The following is a 20,006-nucleotide window of genomic DNA, read 5'->3' on the forward strand; positions in this document are numbered from 1 at the left end:
TGAAAACCTGCCTTTGGGCAGAACACTTCTTATTACTATTATTATTTTTATCACAAGATGTGACTGTAAAATTTAGACGAATTTTCTAAAACTTGTATACATGATATGTACAGGTAGAAGAAGACAGTTCTATTAATACAAAATGATTAGAATAGTATTACTGAACTGTACCAAATTTGTTTAAATCCTTTGCTTTCCCGGGTGACAAAATTGATAAATATTATTTCTATAAACAATTAGTTTTACAAAACAATAGTGTAATACTGCAATACGAATACAATATTTATTCTTATATCGTGCTTCTACTTATAGTTAGGTCATTTCGTTTCCGTGCTTAGAGTAGTTTTCTCATGGAGGTTGGAGTTACTGTAAGGAATCGACCTACGTGCCGCGAGTGGTAGCGTCTCGGCCTTTCATCCAACCGTCCCGGTTCAAATCCCGATCAGGCATGGCATTTTCACACGCTAAAAAATTGCTATTTCATTTCATTCTCTGAAGCTATTCCTAACTATGGTCACAGAGGCTAAAAAGCAGAAGGACGGGGAGGCTATAAAAAAAAGAAGTTTTTATTATTTTTCTTAACTTAACTTTTTCTTATTTTAACTTAATATATCTCTTTAAACGAAAACTATTAAAAAAGGTTTTCTAATCAAATGTTTAAACCAATTATAAGATTAGGAAGAATTAAATTGTAAATAAGTCTTATAAAACGTGGTTTAACTCATCACATACCTTAATCATACTTTTTTTACAAATTTGCATCTCACACTGGATCAATTCACATTTCATTCTTTTGTCTTGGATAGAAAAAAATTGCATTTGGACTTCTTGTTTTCTTTGGGATATTCAGAAGAAAGAAACTTATGATCGATTCATTAAGCTATCCTCGGAATTTTATTCGCAAATGAGATTGTAATAAATTTTACGGATTGATGAATAGTTTTTATTTTTTGTTTACTGATGAAATATTTCACCAGAAGCGTGTTCGTAAGGAATATGAAAACGGATATATGTAGTGTATGAAAAATGCTCTGCCTGACCAGGGGATTCGAATCCGGGACATTCGGATGAATCTCCACCACGAAATCGGCTAGCTTTTTTTCCTTTTTTTTTTTCAATTCAAGATTTTCTTCTTTTAATAGAACATAAACTTTATGTTGACAGTTATTTAGTCAAAATTTAAAAAATAAAAAATAAAAAAATTTTCCGTAAAATGTTTGAGGATTGATTCTTTAAAAATTCATTGCTAAGTCATTATATATAGAATGGAAAATTTTAAGGAAATAAAGTTCTCTGGTGTTTCAAGGACCACAATACGAGTAAATATATTTTAAATGACAAGTATTTTTGGATTATATGTTAAAAATCTTTTACTGGTCAAAGTTTACCATGAATTATGAGTCATTAATTTTAAAAAAGTTACAGATTAAAAACAAATTGTTATATTATTTGTTGTTAGGAAAGCCTATCCTGTTAATCGCTATAACACATAACAAGATTAAAAAAATATATATATATATATATTTATTTATTTATGATCTGGTTTAGGTAAAAAATAAAAAAATTCCCAAGTTAGAAATTTGGAAAAACTAATTATATTTTATAAATCTTTAAAACTAATATTTTTTTTGGAAAAAAATGCAACTTTTAAAAACATGCATTTTAATTTAATTAAATTAAATATTACACAACAATTTTTCATGTAAGGATCCCGAAAAAATATTCTCTCAAATATTACTGACATATCTCACTTGATGGTAGATGGGATTTGTAAAATTTGTAATTTTATGCTTTTTTTCTTATCTTTAAGTTTTTTGTTACCTATAAGTAAAAATAAAGAATCAGTGTTTTTTTTTTCTAATAAGACATTCAAATATTTAAAAAAATTAGTCCACTTTAAAATAATATTACTTTTATGAACACAAGGACATATTCATTGTAAGACTTTTTTTAATTAAACACATTTAAATGTAGCCAAAACAGTTTTTTTTTTTGTCGGTCTAGTGTTCAGATGTCATAATGAGGTTCATTTTTATTATCCCTAACAATTATTTATTTTATCTTTGCCAAATGAGGAAAGGGTATAATATAACCCTTTCAGCAGTTAAAAAAAAATAAATAAAAAAAAAATAGCTAAATTTCTTTTAATACGAAGGCGTAATCAAATTGTACGCACGCGCGCACGTGTGTGTGTATGTGTGAGGCGTATTATATATATATATATATATATATATATAAAAAAAATACACATACTAGCATCCACGTCGCGGCTTCTGCCACCTAAACGCCTTCGTCTGTGTTCATTAAACTCATGCTTGTGAGAATAATAATAATAAATAAAAATGAAAGCCTGTTTAATTTATAAAACTATCAGTATATTCTAATGACTTCATAGCAGCAGTTTGGTCAGTACAGAACCCATTAATTGGTTTTCAGTTCTCTGGTTGCGGTTTCGCTCGTGAAATACATGACCAGAATTACAGATATAAATTGTCACTACAGTGTTACAAAATTTAATAAAGATTGATTTAATGGTTGTAGCATGAAACGGCAAAAATATAAAAGCAATGCATGTTTTTTTACCATTTATAATAATAAAATATAAAATGCCCGAAACGGATTTTAAATAATTATCTGAAGACTTTCAATTCCCAATCAATTGAATATATCATTTACTACAGTCAGAAATGGGGAAAATTAGCAATCATGTTTTACATGTTTTACCTTTCTTAATTTTCTTCAAGGTCGAATTTCAAAAATCTACAAGTTGGTTTTAACGTGAAAATTGCATATACCAGAAACAAAGTTGAGATCTTCATGTATTACATAGAAATTCAAAAAATAATAAAATTTAATGTTATCTAATTTTAATCCTTTAATGTAGGAGTTTCAAAAATTCCTGTCTTATTATTCATTTATCGTAAGAACAATGTGATTACAAATTTTCAACAATTCATCCTCAGTAATTTTTTCTGGTCGTTGATTATGAATTATCACTCTCGTCGCTTATTTCATATATTTAGGTAGTAGCAGACCCGGAAATACTTAGCTATTGCTAGATTTGAGTATATATAGATTAAATGAGCGTAATTGAAAGTTTGACAAAACATTAAAAACTGAACATTACGGAACATCACAAAATTTAACCTTTCACTTTATAAAAGTCAGATTGTAAATAAATCAATTAGCAAAACAACAGCTCTATCTTTCTTTTTTTTAACTTCCGGGACCACCGTTAGGTATGGCTTCAGAGGATGAGATGAATGATTTGTAGCATGTGTGAAAATGCTTTGTCTAGCCGGGATCTCTGGATCCCAAGTTCACAGAATTAATTCAAAACACTCTCTAAACACAGTAGTCGGTAGAAAATAACTTTTTAAAGGAATATTACAGAACTTCACAAAATGTTTAACCTTTCACATTATAAAAGTTAGAATGTAAATAAATAAATGCAATTGTCAAAACAGCACTACCTATCGGATTTAATTCAGTCTACTGTCTAAAGACAGTAGTCGATTCAAAATACCCTTAACTTTCTTTCTACGGTTCAGATCAAGGATTTCAGTAGCTTTAAACCTTCTACGGACAACGCGAAACATTTTGCAAAAACCCGCATGTAAATCAGTCCAGTAGTTTTTTAGCTGATAGCGGATATATATATATATATATACGAACATTGCCTTTTATATATGTAGAAGAAGAAAGTATTTGTTTGTTTATTTGGTAAATATCTCGACACCGGAGCTTTCTAGCGCGTCCATCTTTCGCAAAAATATCTATTTTCACTTAACTAGTATAAATTTTGAATATGAGCCAAATCGGGCAACAAATGCGATTTTTCCAAATATCTCAACCCTAGCGCCATCTAATAGGTCGAAACTAAGCATTCGGATGAATGGTGTAGGAACGCGACAAACAAGCATTCATATTCATTTTTATATATACATACTTGTATGTATGTATAGGTTACACATACATACATGTATATCTAGGTTTACTTAAATACGAAATAAGCGCTGAGTTGATTATATTTGTATTATATTTTTCTTCCACTTCAATATAGGTTGTTTGTTGTAGCTTGAGTTTATTGCTCTGAGGATTACATGATACTTATATATATTTTTTTTAAACTATTCAACGAACAGTTTCTTCCATTTCCTGAACCAAAATCTCACAAACAAGACTACTAATTAGCTTGGTTAGATTATTAATAATCAAAATTTAATTTAGCAGTTAATAGTTTACGTAATTTTTCATTTTCTTGGGCGCACAACGAAGGTTCATTATTAGCGCTGGAAGGAATGCTTCTACAATAAATAAATTCTATAACAACAAAGGTTAAATACCACGGATATTTAAACAAAACAACAGCAATATAAAAAATCTAATTAACAAACAAAACGTACTGTAACACAGGAAACATAGTAAAAAACTAGAGCATAATATAATTACTAACAGTATTACAATAATTATTAAATATTCGAATACAGGTGCACGGCCTTAAGAAATACGAGATATTCAACATCGTCACATCGTTTCCAAAAATAACTCGGATTTTAGCCCTTTAAATTTTCGACGAAATGGCGCATAATACACACAGTCCACAAGGATGTGGTGTATCGTTAGTTGGCAGTTGCAATGAACACAAACAAGGGCATCGGTCTGATTCCTTAGGTGTCCATGAGTAAGTTTAGCGTGCCCTATTCGCAAACCGCAAATAATAACCTCCTCTTGACTGTTATTCATGCATGAAGAGCTCCATGGTGACAGAGAATCCTTAACTGCACGAAGTTTATTGTTGATGGTAGCATATTCATTCACTCTGCTACTCATTACGAATCACCCTCTTCAGAAAACAAAAAAAATCGTCCGAAACTGTGCGATTAATAAATGGAAGATTTAAGAAAGCTTCTTTTGCCGCACGATCAGCGCACTCATTGCCTCAAATTCCAATATGGCTAGGGATTTAGTAGAACGTCACAGTTATGTGTTATATTGAGTCATTTCAGAGGTAAAAAAACTGTGTATATCACAGACAACATGGTGACTGGAATACATCACTAATCGCCCACAAGACCTCATTGTAATCTTGCAGCATTTATTACGTTGTATGAAGCCTATTTGTAGTTTCTATTTGTCTAATGCTAAATAAAAATTGATAATACTAATAGAAAATTATTTTTTTTCGGTCTGTGATGTTGGATATGAGCTGTATTGATTCTACATATTGTTGGTGTAAAAATAAAATAACGTCACGCTGAAGTATTTGAAGTATGTAATATTGTTTGCTATGCGGTAGAAGTGACAACACTGTTACAGAAAGTGAGTCCGCGAATGAATAAAGAACCGTACATTTTTATTTTGAATAGGACATGTAATTTATGAGGCGAGAGGCTTGCAGTTTCTCTTACAATCTCCTTCCGTCTTATAGCACGTTAGGCCTACCATAGCTCGGGTAGGCAATATGTCATGTTCCAAGTTGCTGTAGATTTTTCTGAATTCATTTTCTTTCATACAAAAATAAACAAGTTGTTTATTATTTCTATTTCTGTGTGTGACAACGAAAAGGATCAGAAGTAATTTTACTAGAACTTAAAAAATGAACTTTTTTTCAACCTTCGGGACCACCGTTAGGTATTACTTCAGAGGATAGATGAATAACAATTTTGTAGCGTATGAAAATGTTATGCCTGATCGGGATTTGAATCCGGGACCTCCGGATAAAAGGCCGAGACACTACCACTCGCGCCACGGATGCCGGCCACATGAACCGGCTAAATGAACCCTAACTGAAATCAAGCCTACATAACATTTGAAAAAGAACGTAGCAGAATTTTTTTAATAGCTATTAGTGTTTAGGATTGGTTACGATAGTATTCTAATACTTAACACATTTAATATTTTTTTATATACAAAAGCTTCCTTCCTTGTGGTTGAAAAAAATGTCGTTTATTCATTCCTGAAGAATTTTTGTAAAAGCTCTCAATGTAAAACAGCGAAGTAAATTATACCGTAATTAATTCATAGGAAACACGTTTCTTTGTAATAATGTAATTTAGGAATTCCCAAATAGTAATGTATAAAAACTGATACCTGAAGGAGTTTGTGACATTTCAGTTGTCCGTGGATAAAATATAAACGAAACTTATTATGTATTTTTTTTATAATTTTTTTATTTTTTATTTTAAACCAAATGAAGGAATTAGGATATCTTGAAACTAAACGCCCCAAAATGTATGATTCAGTTCTATTTTTGGCTCTAAGATCAGAAAATTGAACAAAAAATAAAACATTGTTTTAATATAAGAAGATTATATTTACGAGGCGATGAAACTAAAGAGATCTTAACCAAAGCAGTTGGAACTTTATAGACATTATTTTTTTATTATTCCTGAGACATAAATACGTTTTGAAAAAAGTCTTTAAATATTTCAAATCGCAATATTACTGGTAGTAACTTGTCGTAGCAAACGTTGTTTAACATCTGATTTTCAAAGTCGAAGGTTCTGAAGTTCAAATCCAAGTAAAAGTTAGATTCTTTTATATGGATTTGAATACTAGACATTTGATACCGGTGTAATTTGGCGGTTGGGGTCCAGTTAACCACACGTTTCTGGAGTGGTCGGCTTGAGTCTCTACAAGACTAGATCTTATTTGCATGTAATTTTTTTCTTTTTGTTTTGAGGCGAAAAACGCCTGTGCATTATCATCGCCCGGATTTTTATTAATAAAATGGTAAAATAACTCTAAAATAATAAAACTTATAAGGTTTAAAATTAATATAAATCATATAATAAAAATTTATTAAAACAAAAGTCAAAAAAGTGAAATAAAACTCAAAACTAATATCACAGAAGGAGTCTTTAAAATATAAAAGTTAAAATAATAGAATAAAGAAACTAAAATTACCGTTTTTGAACCCCAAAAATCGAAACTCATAATCTGATGTAATAAATAATTTTCTTAAAAAATGTAATAATTATTTTTTGTCAAATTGTCATAAGGGAAAATTATCAAAGGAAAAATTAAGGAGTAGGAAGGGGTAAAATAAATTTTATATAACTCCTGCCACTAGGGGAAAATTTTGCTTTTACATTATTTCACAGTTATTTTTAAAATCAGCTCGGTAATTCCTAAAATAACTAACTGTGACTATATTGCAACAGAAAAATCGGGTTTATATAATAGATATGATATATAGATATGTATTTTTTTCTATATATTATGTTTCAAGTAACCCTAAAAATAATAATTTAAAGACAGATTTGGAGACCTGATTGACCATTTTATCATACTTCTACAACTTATTGGATGATCGGAAAAGGTTTCATTTGAAATAATACAGTGTTAATAATAATGCAGTGTCTTTAGGTAATACTGACGTAGTACTCCACCATGCTGAAACAAAAGTTATCTAACTGTTATAAAGTATTTTCAAGGATTTTTGACAAAATTCGAACGGGTAACAATTTCCAATAAACTTCTCTTGTAAGATTTCCTTCTAAAATAAAACGCCCATTGATACGATTATCGACGATTTCTGCACAAATGGTTACTTTCTCAGAGTATTGTGTATGATCTTCTAACATCCAACGCGTATTGATAACTTTTTAGAACAAAAATAAAGAAAACGAGGGAGAATGTTTAAGTATTATTCATAGTTAGATAAGAATGAATCCCTGCTAAACCTTTTTGGAATTTCATTTTAATATTCAGAAATTGTATTAAAGGTATCGGGTGTATATATATGTGTAACAAATCTCTGATATTATGTAAAGAGAATTTATTTTATATCTTGTATAAATGCTTGACTGGTTTATTTCTGAATATGTGAACAGGATAAGAAATAAAATATGACAAAGAAGTAAATGTACCATTCAAAAGCTGAATATTTCAGATTATACTTTATAAAATTTTTTTCTTTATATCTTCTCTTATTTACATGAACAGAATAATATCAATAATTTATAACAGAATAATAATGCATGAACAAAAATACATAACTCATGTATAATAAAAGCGTAATAGAAATTTTAAATTTACGTATTAAAATTAAAATTAACGTATTAAAGGTTACGTTTATAGAAATATGTGAAATTGAAATAATATTTTATACTTACCAACAGCACAACTAAAAATAAAAATTCCGCTATGAGATTCATGTTTAAGAGAAAAAGTAATTTTAATGTTATTAAACTTGATGAAATGTGTATTATTCTTTCACATAAATTTGATTATTAATATGAAAAAAATATATAAATAAAAATACAAATTAAAAAAAAAAAAAAAAACAGAAAATTATGTAAGTATTATTTAATATTTAATTTAGACGATAATAATAAAAATATTCTTTAATGTAAAATATCTAATAGTGCGTCTCATGAAGAAACTGAATACATTTTAGGAACTATTCTAAAAGTGAAAATAAAGAAAAAAGTTAATATAAACATGGATTTATTTGTAATATATCTTATATATAATATAATAATATAATATATATTAATATATTATTTATAATATATCTTAATTTGTTTTTCATGTTCAATATTTGATATGTTTACGTACCAATTAAACAGAGTTACGTGGTCAAACCTAAAGAAAAAAATATTCTTTTGCGACGTCAGTTTTTCTGTTTTGTAATCATTTTCTCAAAAGTTACTAAAAAAAAAGACTTCATTTATTCAAATTTTTAGGTTAAAAATATTAAACCATAAAATTTTACCCCAAAATTAAGTTCCAACGATTTCAGTATGGGATTTTTTACCTTTAGATTAAAAATCAGTGGTGACATTTTTTGAGTTATAATAAAATTGAAATGTTTCTGAATCATGTTTATATGAACATTTTTATCTGTATTTTCACTTGTAGAATATGCTTTGAAATTATTTGCGATTTTTCGAGAGTAATAGATTGATTCACCAAGAATGCAATAAATTTTCAGAATATATTCTATTGGTAAAAATAAAGAAGAAAGTTTACATAAACATGGGGTCGAAAACTCTTTGTTAGCAAGTGTCGACTAGCGATAGATTACGTCGTAATTTCTGAGCCTTCGGTAAAATTAACCTATACCGTAATTCTTGCGACCCAAATTAATTGGATAAATTAATAAATGGTTTTATATGAAATCTGACTCGGAAGATTGAAACAAATAGGTCCCATAATAGTATTTTTACTAGCTTTAAACTAGATAAGTTTAATTTTTTAAAACTAAACTTATCAAAATGTGTCAGATTTTTAACTAGGTATTAAAAAAATAAAAAAATTTCTGTATTACAATACAGAATAATTAAATATTTAAAAAAAACAATAAATACAAACGAAAATAATAAAACCAACTTACAAAGAATTAAATAAACTACGGAAAATGTCTTCCATCACAATGGATACGACACTCTGTCCCTTAATTTTCATTCCAAGAATTAAAGTCTGATTTATGTTTACCGGAAAAGCAGAATTCATTGTCAAATCTTTCGCCAGCCGACACTCGCTAATGAAGCGATTCGGAACCTATGTTTATGCAAACATTCTTCTTTATTTACACCAGTAGTACGTTCCTGAAATTTTGTTACATTCTTCGTGAATCACTCTATATTATGCATATATTATGAATAATTAAACTACTTGAAAGTTCACACTTTTTTCTCATTTTACTAGCAACAGTTATTTTTTTTTCAAAACGTATTAAAAAAAAGAAAATATAAAAATTTTGGTTTGTGGGTCATTGATTTCGAGTCCGAGTCCTGTTTGCAATATTCTATTTTAAAAATATTATAATGAATTTTTATTCTTAAGAATATATATATAACTAAAATATTTCATTTAGGTTGAGTAAGCTCTTAGTGTAGATTTATTATATATAATTGCCATAAAAATTTGATAACAGAGTTATTGTAATGAGAGAGTAATTAAGAACAAAAACTAATAATAAATAATTATCTAAAAAAATTTAATCATTGCGCTAATTCATGCTGAGGTGCCACAAGGTATTGTATTAGTTCTGTCCTTGTTTTCCATAAATATATTTGATTTGCTAATTACATTTAACAATAAATTTTCATTAAAGGGGAAAAACTGGAAATCATCACAAAAATGGAGTATAGGGAATTTTTTGCATGTCTATATGTTTTAGGATCCAACTAGTTCATTTTGACCAAGAAGATATTTGTATGTACGTATGTTGTCAAATTGCTTTTGGTCTCATATCTCAGGATTGACTAAACTGAATTTCTTCGAATTTGGCTTATATATTTATATATAAAGGGCAATGATCAAATTAATTTTTTTTTAATTCATTACGAGAGTATCGCGAAAAACCGAATTTGATTTTCTTTAGAGGCATTTTAAACAAAAATTAATTAAAGTAAATTTTTTAAATAATATTTGTTTAGTAAATTTGGTTAAAATATTTTTTAAGAATCTTTTGAGAGTATACTTCAAATACAAAATTATCAAGAAATGTGTCCATTTTTTTTTAAATTATAGATTCTGGACCTAAAATTCAGAAACTTTTTTCAAAAGTTTTCTTTTTCTTTTATTTTAGCTTCTACTGAAGGAATTGATATATTAAAAGATTACTAAAGAAAATTTTTAAAGCTTAACCTATCTATATGAATATTCTTAGAAAAGTTCTCCTAAAATTTATTCCCTTCCTCTAAAAAATAAATATTTGTTTTTGGGCTATTAAACTCTTTTAGTTTTTATTGTTAAATCTTTTTTTGTATTTTTATTCGTTACTGAAAGGGCTATTAAAATTAAAATAGCTTTGGCAACTATATTATATTTCAGACTCAAAAATAAATTTTTTGGGTCAGAAATTTAAAATTTCTGAGATGAGAAGTACTGATTAGATATTAATGAGAAGCAATCTTTCATAAAGTTTATACTTTATTTTTACAGTATTTTTAAGTAGTTCTCATTTAAATTATTTTCTTTTTAGGGATCACTTTTTTATAAATAAATGTTTCCTATTATTTTCCTCGTAGAGTAAATAAGCTCCTAAAATCCTATTTTTTTTCGAGGTTTGGGAAGTTTAACACTTAAATCTTATTTTGGTAATCATGACTTGACAGGCGTAGTCGGGAAAGTCATGGTATAACATTTACTCTCCGGTCACTGATCGGCTAGTAAATGTTATGAGACCTTATTTATAATTTATTAGTATTTTTGCAATATGATTTTTTGTTTAATCTGTACGATAATAAATTATGAAGCTTTAAATTTTTGATAACGATCACCACATGAAATCGTACTATCTCCATTTTGTATAGGATAGTTATTTTATTTTTGTTTTTTCCTTTTAAAGTTATAGAATATAATCAATGAGGTTAATGAATGTTATCTCCTAAATGAGTAATGTCATGTATGAAAAATAATAAATATATTACAATAATTTTTTTTTTTTTGCTTAAAAGTTTTATTTACAATCAATTGCATATGCAAAAACTATAAGTAAATTGAATAAGAAAGTAATGATATGAAAGATAAGGTTTCCATTGAAACCCCTCAAAAGAATAGATATAAGCAATTGTATACGTTACTTGTATGAAAAATAATATACAATGAAAAAAATTAAAAATAAAATTATCACAACATAACAAGAAACTCATAAAAACAAATCGAGCAATGTGAAATAACAAAACATAATCAACAAACTTTAAAATAAAATGATGAGGCGGACAATAATACCTGAGGGAAGAATTTCCACATTGGTCATCTCACGTTACTTCCCAGATCCAAGAAATGGAATCGTTTATAACGTCTAATGTCTTCGCTATTATCCAGTAAGTTTACAACAAGATAGTTTTCATAGTTGTTAAGCCGTATTTCTAACTGAATCGCTGAATCTCCTTATGAACGTATGACAAGCCCCGATACTCATAGACTTCACTGTTCCTTACAAACCATAGCACTTCTGTTATGCTCCTAATTTATTCTTCAACCAATGGATAATTTTAAAGTTACCGTTGCATGTTTTTTTCTCAAAGCTGGATACCATATAGGCTTGAAATGCACTTTTTAAAATAATAATTGTTAGGCAGTGTGACAACTGAAACCTCCTGCTTAGCAACCAGTAAATTTATTTAAACTTATCGTTCAGCTGCTTCCTTTTTCTCTCACATGATGTTTCCAAGTAAGACTTCGTTCGGTTAAGGGTAGATACCGTACGTGTTTAGCATGCGGGATAAAAATGTCATCCAGGTGATATCGTGGGCAGTTATCTCTCCTCACTGCAAACATCATATGACATGATTTCACCGAATTAACTTTTATTTTCCGCTAATTAACGTTTTAGATCCACTAGTTGGATCTAATCCGTTGATTAGATCAACTCTAATCGTCGTCTGTCCAAAGCTAGCGTTGGGTTAACGTCGACCACCAAGATTGCCATATCATCAGGAAACGAAGCAATAGTGACATTTATTGGAGGTTGGGAGGTTCTTCAATGAAGATAGAGGAGTAACAAAATCGATCCCAACACTGAGCATTGAGGAACACTTAATTGATTTTGATGAAGAACTCAGACAACTACTGATTATATTTAACCCGAAAAAATAACCATCTAGGTAACTACGGAAGATCAAGTAAGATAGGTGAACCAGGTTGATTTCAACTAATAAAAAGTAGACCAGGCAAGCAGACCCTGTCGCATGCCTACTGGAAATTAAAAAAACTGCTGAACAATATTTCTTCCTTCTCAACACCTATTGATGACATTAACAATCCTTTGGATTTGTTCAGAAGTGGAATGACCCCTTCCGAAGCCAAACTTATTATCAGGAATAACACGTTCTCTCACTAAATAGATCACAATCTTCGAAGATAAAATCTCTCTTAAAAATTAGAGAAAATAAGCGACAAACTTGTAGGGATGTACGAAGATACCTACCGCACTGGCTTAGCTGATTTCAGTATTATTATTATCTGCGACACTTTCCACTCCGATGGAAAATACGTCTTATGAAGAATGTTATTAAATAGGTACGTTATGTACAAGGTATCCTTAAACGGTAACATAAGTAGGATTTTGAGGGTTACAAAATCATGAAATAATGAGGAAGTATTTTTATAATAAACTTTAACTTTAACATCACTTATCAAATACTACACGGTCCCGGCTAGCTTCGTTCACCCTTCCCGTCTAGCTAAGATCTTACTGGTGGGGAATCATGGTGCTATATGCTAAGGTACAGAATTACTGTAAATTATTAAAACTGAATCTGTTAATAAAAGTCGATGCCACCATCTTGAGGCGGAGAAATATTTCGTAACAGCCATACTCCTATAATCTTTCCAGGAATATAAATTCTTGCCAACAACTTTCTATTTTTTTCAAGTATGTTCATGCAAAATTTCAGCTCAATCGGTCGAGTAGTTTTTGCGTGAAAGGGTAGTAGACTCACAGACACCACTAGATTTTTATAAATATAATAAATAATGGATGATTAAAATAATAATGATATACTTTTACTAATCAATGAATTAACATAATAAAAAATAATTAATAAATAAATTTAGAAATACATTTTTCATATTTACTTTTGGTTTTAATTTATTAATTTAATATAAATAAATAGATAAGGAATTAAAATTGTTAACTTAAATAAACTATCAAATAATCCAGTGTATTAATACACTATACAGTGCAGATTGAACAGCAAGAAATATTGATTAGACAAACGTATAGTCACGAACAGCGCAGATGTACGCCCACAAAACTCACATATGTAAAGTCATATTTAAAATTACATTAGTATTTTCTCATAAAGATGCTCCGTAAAATAGCACAATTAGCAAAATTTTATGAATAACTTCACCTCGGGTGTAAAATTTACATACCTCAGTTATAACAATTATATGGGCTATTTACGAAACAACGACTGGATATTTTCAACTTGATAAGAACTTTATTTTTCTATTTTATAACTAAATTTAACAAAAAAAAGAAAATTCACTCACTGTTTATTGCTTTTTCGTAATCGACTAAAACAAAGGTTACATAGAAAAACGTATATAAATCATTTTATTATTATTATTTTACATATATAAATTTTTTTCGAATAGACTAAAAAAATGATACTCGAATATCATTTTTTTAGTCTTTTTTTTTCTTCTCAGAATTGCATCGTTTTTTTATTTGATCTTTTAACCTCTTTACGCCATTTCCTATAACTGAAACTTTTCTGTTTCATACGTATTTTCAAATTGTACAAGAACTTTTTAAAATCATCTCCGAGAAAATTTCCAGAGTTAGACTGAAATTTTATATTTCTGTTTTCATTTTTTTATTTTAATCTTGATTGTTTTTATACTTCAAAATTTTATTAAAGATTTATTTCTTCTACTAAAATTATTCATACTCACCTGATGGCCAAAAAATTTCTTTTTCAACAGTTTATTTCTAATGTTTGATATTCTCTGATAAATGTTTTCATTTGATCTTAGTTTATAAATATTTTGGTTCTTTTCAAGTGCGTTATTTTTTTGAGAACTCTTCCATTTCTTTGCTAAATTATAACTGTTTCAATACCATAAACAATTACAAATTTAATTGCTGCATTGACAAGCAATGCAAAACTTAATTTTGGCAAGAATGATTTTTTTTTTTTGTTATATCAACAAGTTAAAAATGATAATTCTTCGAGGATATTTACAAAAATAAATTTATTTGCTCTATTAATAGTGATTATATCTCCAAAATATTCAAACGTTTTACTGTTTTTACATCTACAAATTTGGTATGAGATATTTTCTTGTTGAATATTTTTTTCCTAATTTATATTTGAGAATTACATAAATTTTATTATTTTGTGATATATTTTCTTAATAATTATTCGTTTCTTTATGATACGAAATATAAATAATAAGACCATTAAAAAGTTATTGTAAGGCTGTATTTTTAATCATGTTAATGAATTAACCAATCAGACGATATCTTTAATACATGTCACTATATTTGAAAGGAGGTGGTAGTACTTGCACAACTTTAAACAAACATTTATTGTGTTTCTTATTCATGATGATTTTATACAGGAAATTTAATTAATGAGTACATTTCAAGAAATCTATTGTGTATATAGATATAAAATTGGTATTAATGGTTTAAAGTAGTTTTGAACACACACACACACATATATATATATATATATATATATATATATATAGTTCAGTTTACCAAATTACATTGACTTAAATCAATCAGTTGTTTATATATTGATTAAATTAAAACTAGCTGAATAGCAATTGTTTTTCGCTCGGGTAAATACTGAATTTTTAACACAAAAGTACTTTTAAAATTATCCTGGGTTAAAAAATAATTCATAAAAGTTTCTCAAGATAGACCACCTAGCTAAATTTTTTATTTAATAAATAAGGTTTCAAATGTTTGTTTGTGTTTTTTTATAAACCTCAATAAAAAAATTTGGTAAAATATTAAATGACTTTTCCAGGTTTTAATAAGAAAAGTTAAAGTTAGAACCAAAAAAAAAAAAATATATATATTTTTTAGAGATGGGGAATACATTTTAAGATTTTTTCCAAAAATATTCAAGTATAGGATAAGTTAAACAAATTTTCTGAAGTAAAGTTTTCTATAAATCTAACATCCACTGTAATAAAGGATAAGATACGAACAAGAAAATTTTTACAAAATATTTCTGCATTTTAGATCCGGGGTCTGTAATTTAAAAATAATTATAGCAATTTCTCGATAAAGCTATACATGAAGTATAAACTTCTAAAAAATGTTTTTAAAATATTTGAAACGAAGAGAGAATGAGAAAAAGAACAAAAGACATAGTTTCAATTTTCAGAGGTGGGGGTTGATTTTTTAAACTATTCTTATTTATAAATGAAAAATTTGCTTTAATAAAGTTTTCAACCCACAGGGCTGGTCTAGAGGTTAGTTAGGTCGTCGTCGTAAATCAGATTTTTAACAGCTGATTTTCGAAGTTGAAGATTCTGAGATTCCAATTCTAGTAAAAGTTAGTTTTTATAGAGCGACCAAACTGCTCTTTTTTCGGCTATGTCCTGCCGATTCTAACATATGCTTTCCCGGCATGGAGAGTTTTATTGAACTCCACGCTTCAAAAGAAATTTGAACTCGTCCAAAACATAGCGTTGCGGATGATATTTGGCGGATGAGATTTGGTTTGTCAAAAACGCCACTCTTCGCCACGATGCGGGACTACACACCGTATTCGGGGTGGGGATGGCACAGGCACGCAAACTGTTAGGAAGTGCGGTCGTGTCCGAATATGGCCACCTCCGAGAGGACGGTACTCCACAGGGTATAAGAAAACGGCCTCACACCGTATTAAACGAACCACCCTGAAGAGACGGTACGAGTATCAAAAATGACAAACCCATGAAACCCGTCCGTTATAGAAAGATACAGCAGCAAGGGACATTGTCCAGGCTCTGCGATCTGTAGGGAGAAATAATGAAACTCCCGCCATTCTTGCGTTCCATTCCAAAGAATTTTACTTGGATTATTCCTTGGAAGATTAGCAACATATATATGTCCTTCTCCCGACGCGATTCCCTTCAGTCTACCCACTGAAGGCCTTTCGGTGCTAGTGACTCTTGGTCTAGTAGAAATTCCCCTGATGAGGCCCTACTTTTTGGAGGGTCCAATGCACTCCCTTCGTAGAGGAAGTCGCATATGATATCTGTAAGTAGTTGCCTGATTAATAATTGTGAGGAAAGATAGGGAATCTTGCTTTTAGAAATTCTTCTTCATGTGCTACAATAATTACAAAAAACCATCCTTAAAAATATCAGAATAAAAAGTTCCAAATTACTTTAAAAATTTACATAATGAGCATTTTTAATCCATGAATTTAAAAGCTATAATTTTGTGTATTTTATTATCAAATGATAGATTACTCATGACGATATGTATTACCTGATATAATATTTTATGACTGTTGATGAATCCATGAATTCTTAAGTTAATTTTAACCTGCTTCTTTTGTTGTTTTTATGGATAGCTTTTTTTTATTGATTGTTATGTTTATTTTATTCACTTTATTATAAATTAAAACAATTGAATAATTAAAATACCAAAATCATTATTGATAACCGAATATTCCTTAAAAAACTATTTTCTTTTTAGTTCAAGTTCATTTCTTTCCTTTTAAAAGTTTTTTTTTATAAAAAAAAATTTTTTTTAGAATAATAATTAAAATTAAAATGTCACTACGTAAAACAAAATAATGATTTCATATATATGTGTATGTGTGCGCGCGCGCACGCGTGTATATATATATATATATATATATATATATATATATATATATATATATGTGTGTGTGTGTGTGTGTGTGTGTGTGTGTGTGTATGTGTGTGTGTGTGTGTGTGTGTGTGTGATAGGTGGAGAGTGAAGCTTCTCCAGTAATGAAAGTAATAAAATAAGAATAAGTTAATGCTTGTTTTGTGTGTGTTTTTGCGTGTGTGCGGGCTTGTTGAAACAAAGTAGTAAGAAGAGAAGATTAATCTGTTTTGTATTATTTTATAAAAGAGGTTATCTTGTATGATAAATAGCGTGGAAAAGAGAGTTTTCTGTTTATAAAATTGAATAACATTTATTAGTATTTTGATTATGTTAATTTTATTATAAATGATTAATTGTTTGATATAAATTAATGGATTTTATGGTTTTGATTTATTACAGTGGTGAACACCCCAAATATAATTGAACATTTTGCAAAAACAAAAAAAAAATATTTGTTCATAATGTCATGGGATATTGAAAAAGTATATACTTTTGATTGATTGACTAATTAATTAAATCGTTTTTTGATTAAATCGGGACGGAAACGTTTATTATTATATCAGATGGGTTGATAACAGTAATGTTATTTTTTTAATACATAATATACATTATTAGTTATGATTTTGACTATGAAGGGTGGTGGGGATAATTTACAGTATGGCCTATATATGAAAGGATATTTGTAATACGTATGTGTTTTTTAGCGTAGCTGATCAAGGAATTGTTATTTTTTTCGTAGTTATTATTATTATGATAAGTTGAGTGGGGGTGTATTGTTGAGTAGAAAGGAGTGAGTCGATAAAAAGATCGGCGTGGGGTCGGTCGTGTGCGGTCAGTGCAGCTGCACAAAGCAGCAATCGGCGAATAAAAACGACAACACGAGTCTGGAAGAAGAAAATAATCGGAACGAAGACGTGGTCAGACCTGGTAGCGTGACGGATTTCCATTCGGTTAGAGGTCGACCTTCGTCAGTTCCTGGAAACGGTGGTGAACATATCCCACCCGAAGGACTATCACCGAGAGAAGTCCTTCTTCATCCGCTTCACGATATAGTTGAGGAAGACGATCCTGAAAACCACGATCAAGATTCTGTTTCATCATCGCTTTCGTTAACATTAAGACAAAAACTCTGCAGTTCTCCGTCACCGAACGCAATTCCTGGGCGTGAACGTAAAAAAAAAGCAAGAACAAGATCTGTTACTTCGACAACTAGTTCGGAATCTGGCAGCCACAAGATGCAAGCGGAACAAGGTTCTATCGGAGACCTTCATAAATATCACAGCAAATACCTGAGGAATCGGAGGCATACCCTCGCCAATGTTCGGTAAGTAATAAAAATACATACTTTTAATCTGTATTATATGGATTTCTTTTTTAATTATATTAATTAATATTATACTTAGAATTATCAATGTTACCTAAACTGTTGGATAGCTGGAATTTAACTGAATCTCTGAATAAGGAAAATGGCGTAAATGTTTAACTGTATCGATATTCATAAACGTTTATGACTATTTGAAAGGTAGTTCCCAATCAAACCACTTCCATTCTATTTAAAAAAAAAAAAAATCATACTTTTCTTAAAATATATATATAAAGGTTTTGAAACCTTTATCGAGAATTATCAGAACCTTAACAAGGCTATTTATTTTGGATTTTCTTTGAAAAATTACTTTCTGTAAAAAATTATTTTTATTAAGATTGACCATACTAATCAGAATTTTTTGAAAATATACTGAAACCAATCTAGTCAAATTACGAGTTGTACATAAATAACATCTTAAAAAAGAATGGGGTAAACCATTCTATAAATAAATATACATAGATTTTAAATTCTGTTTATGTAACTAAGTTTTATAAATTCATTGGTAAACATTGTTTGCTTCATTATCACAATAAAACTATCACTAATAATTCACCATTCATATTTTGTGTACACATAACATAATCCCAACCCAATTATATTATTACTTAAATTAATAAATATTATATTTTTATTGGTACGCAGGTTATATAATGAATGAGTAGTGTACTACACTACTCCAAGGGTACAAAAAGGAACTCCACTAGCATTCACCTGGAAAAATCAAGATTAATTCAGGTGAAACTGTGTAAAATCTTAATCATAGCAGTATTATAAAATGCAAAATTAACTGTAAAATAAAAAAAAAAATAGAATGCCGATCTCTGTGGCGGAGTGATAACATCTCGACATTTCATTCTGAGATACCGGGCTCGATTTTTTAAAATATTAATAATAATAAGAATAAAGTAAAGTAAATAATGAAGATACTAAATAAATAATATTATTACGAAATAAATAAATTAAGAAGGGGTTGATGAAAATTATTGGAGTAATTATTGCTTAATTTAAACGATGATGAAGAAAATTCAGGGTTTATAATTACGTAGAGAAGATTTCATCACTTATGAGATGTAATCCCGGCCCAACAGTAACTCGGACTCTCCCAAGTCCAGTGCGTTTAGGTCACCGAACATAAATAATCTCCAGAACAGTAAATAATTTTCAAAAAAAAATTCTTTATTCCAGTCCTCTCAAATGTAAAAAAAAAATTTTGTCAGATGTAAGTTTGTGTACATATACGTATGTATGTTGCCCTGAATTTGGTCTTATAACTCTGGACCCCGTTGACCGATTTTCTTCAAAGTTGGTAAAGTACTAGCTGCTTCTTAGGAATGAATTAAATTTTTGCGAAAATTGTAAAAAGGG

This window comes from Lycorma delicatula, chromosome 12, assembly GCF_047948215.1.
Source record: "Lycorma delicatula isolate Av1 chromosome 12, ASM4794821v1, whole genome shotgun sequence".
NCBI lineage: Eukaryota > Metazoa > Arthropoda > Insecta > Hemiptera > Fulgoridae > Lycorma > Lycorma delicatula.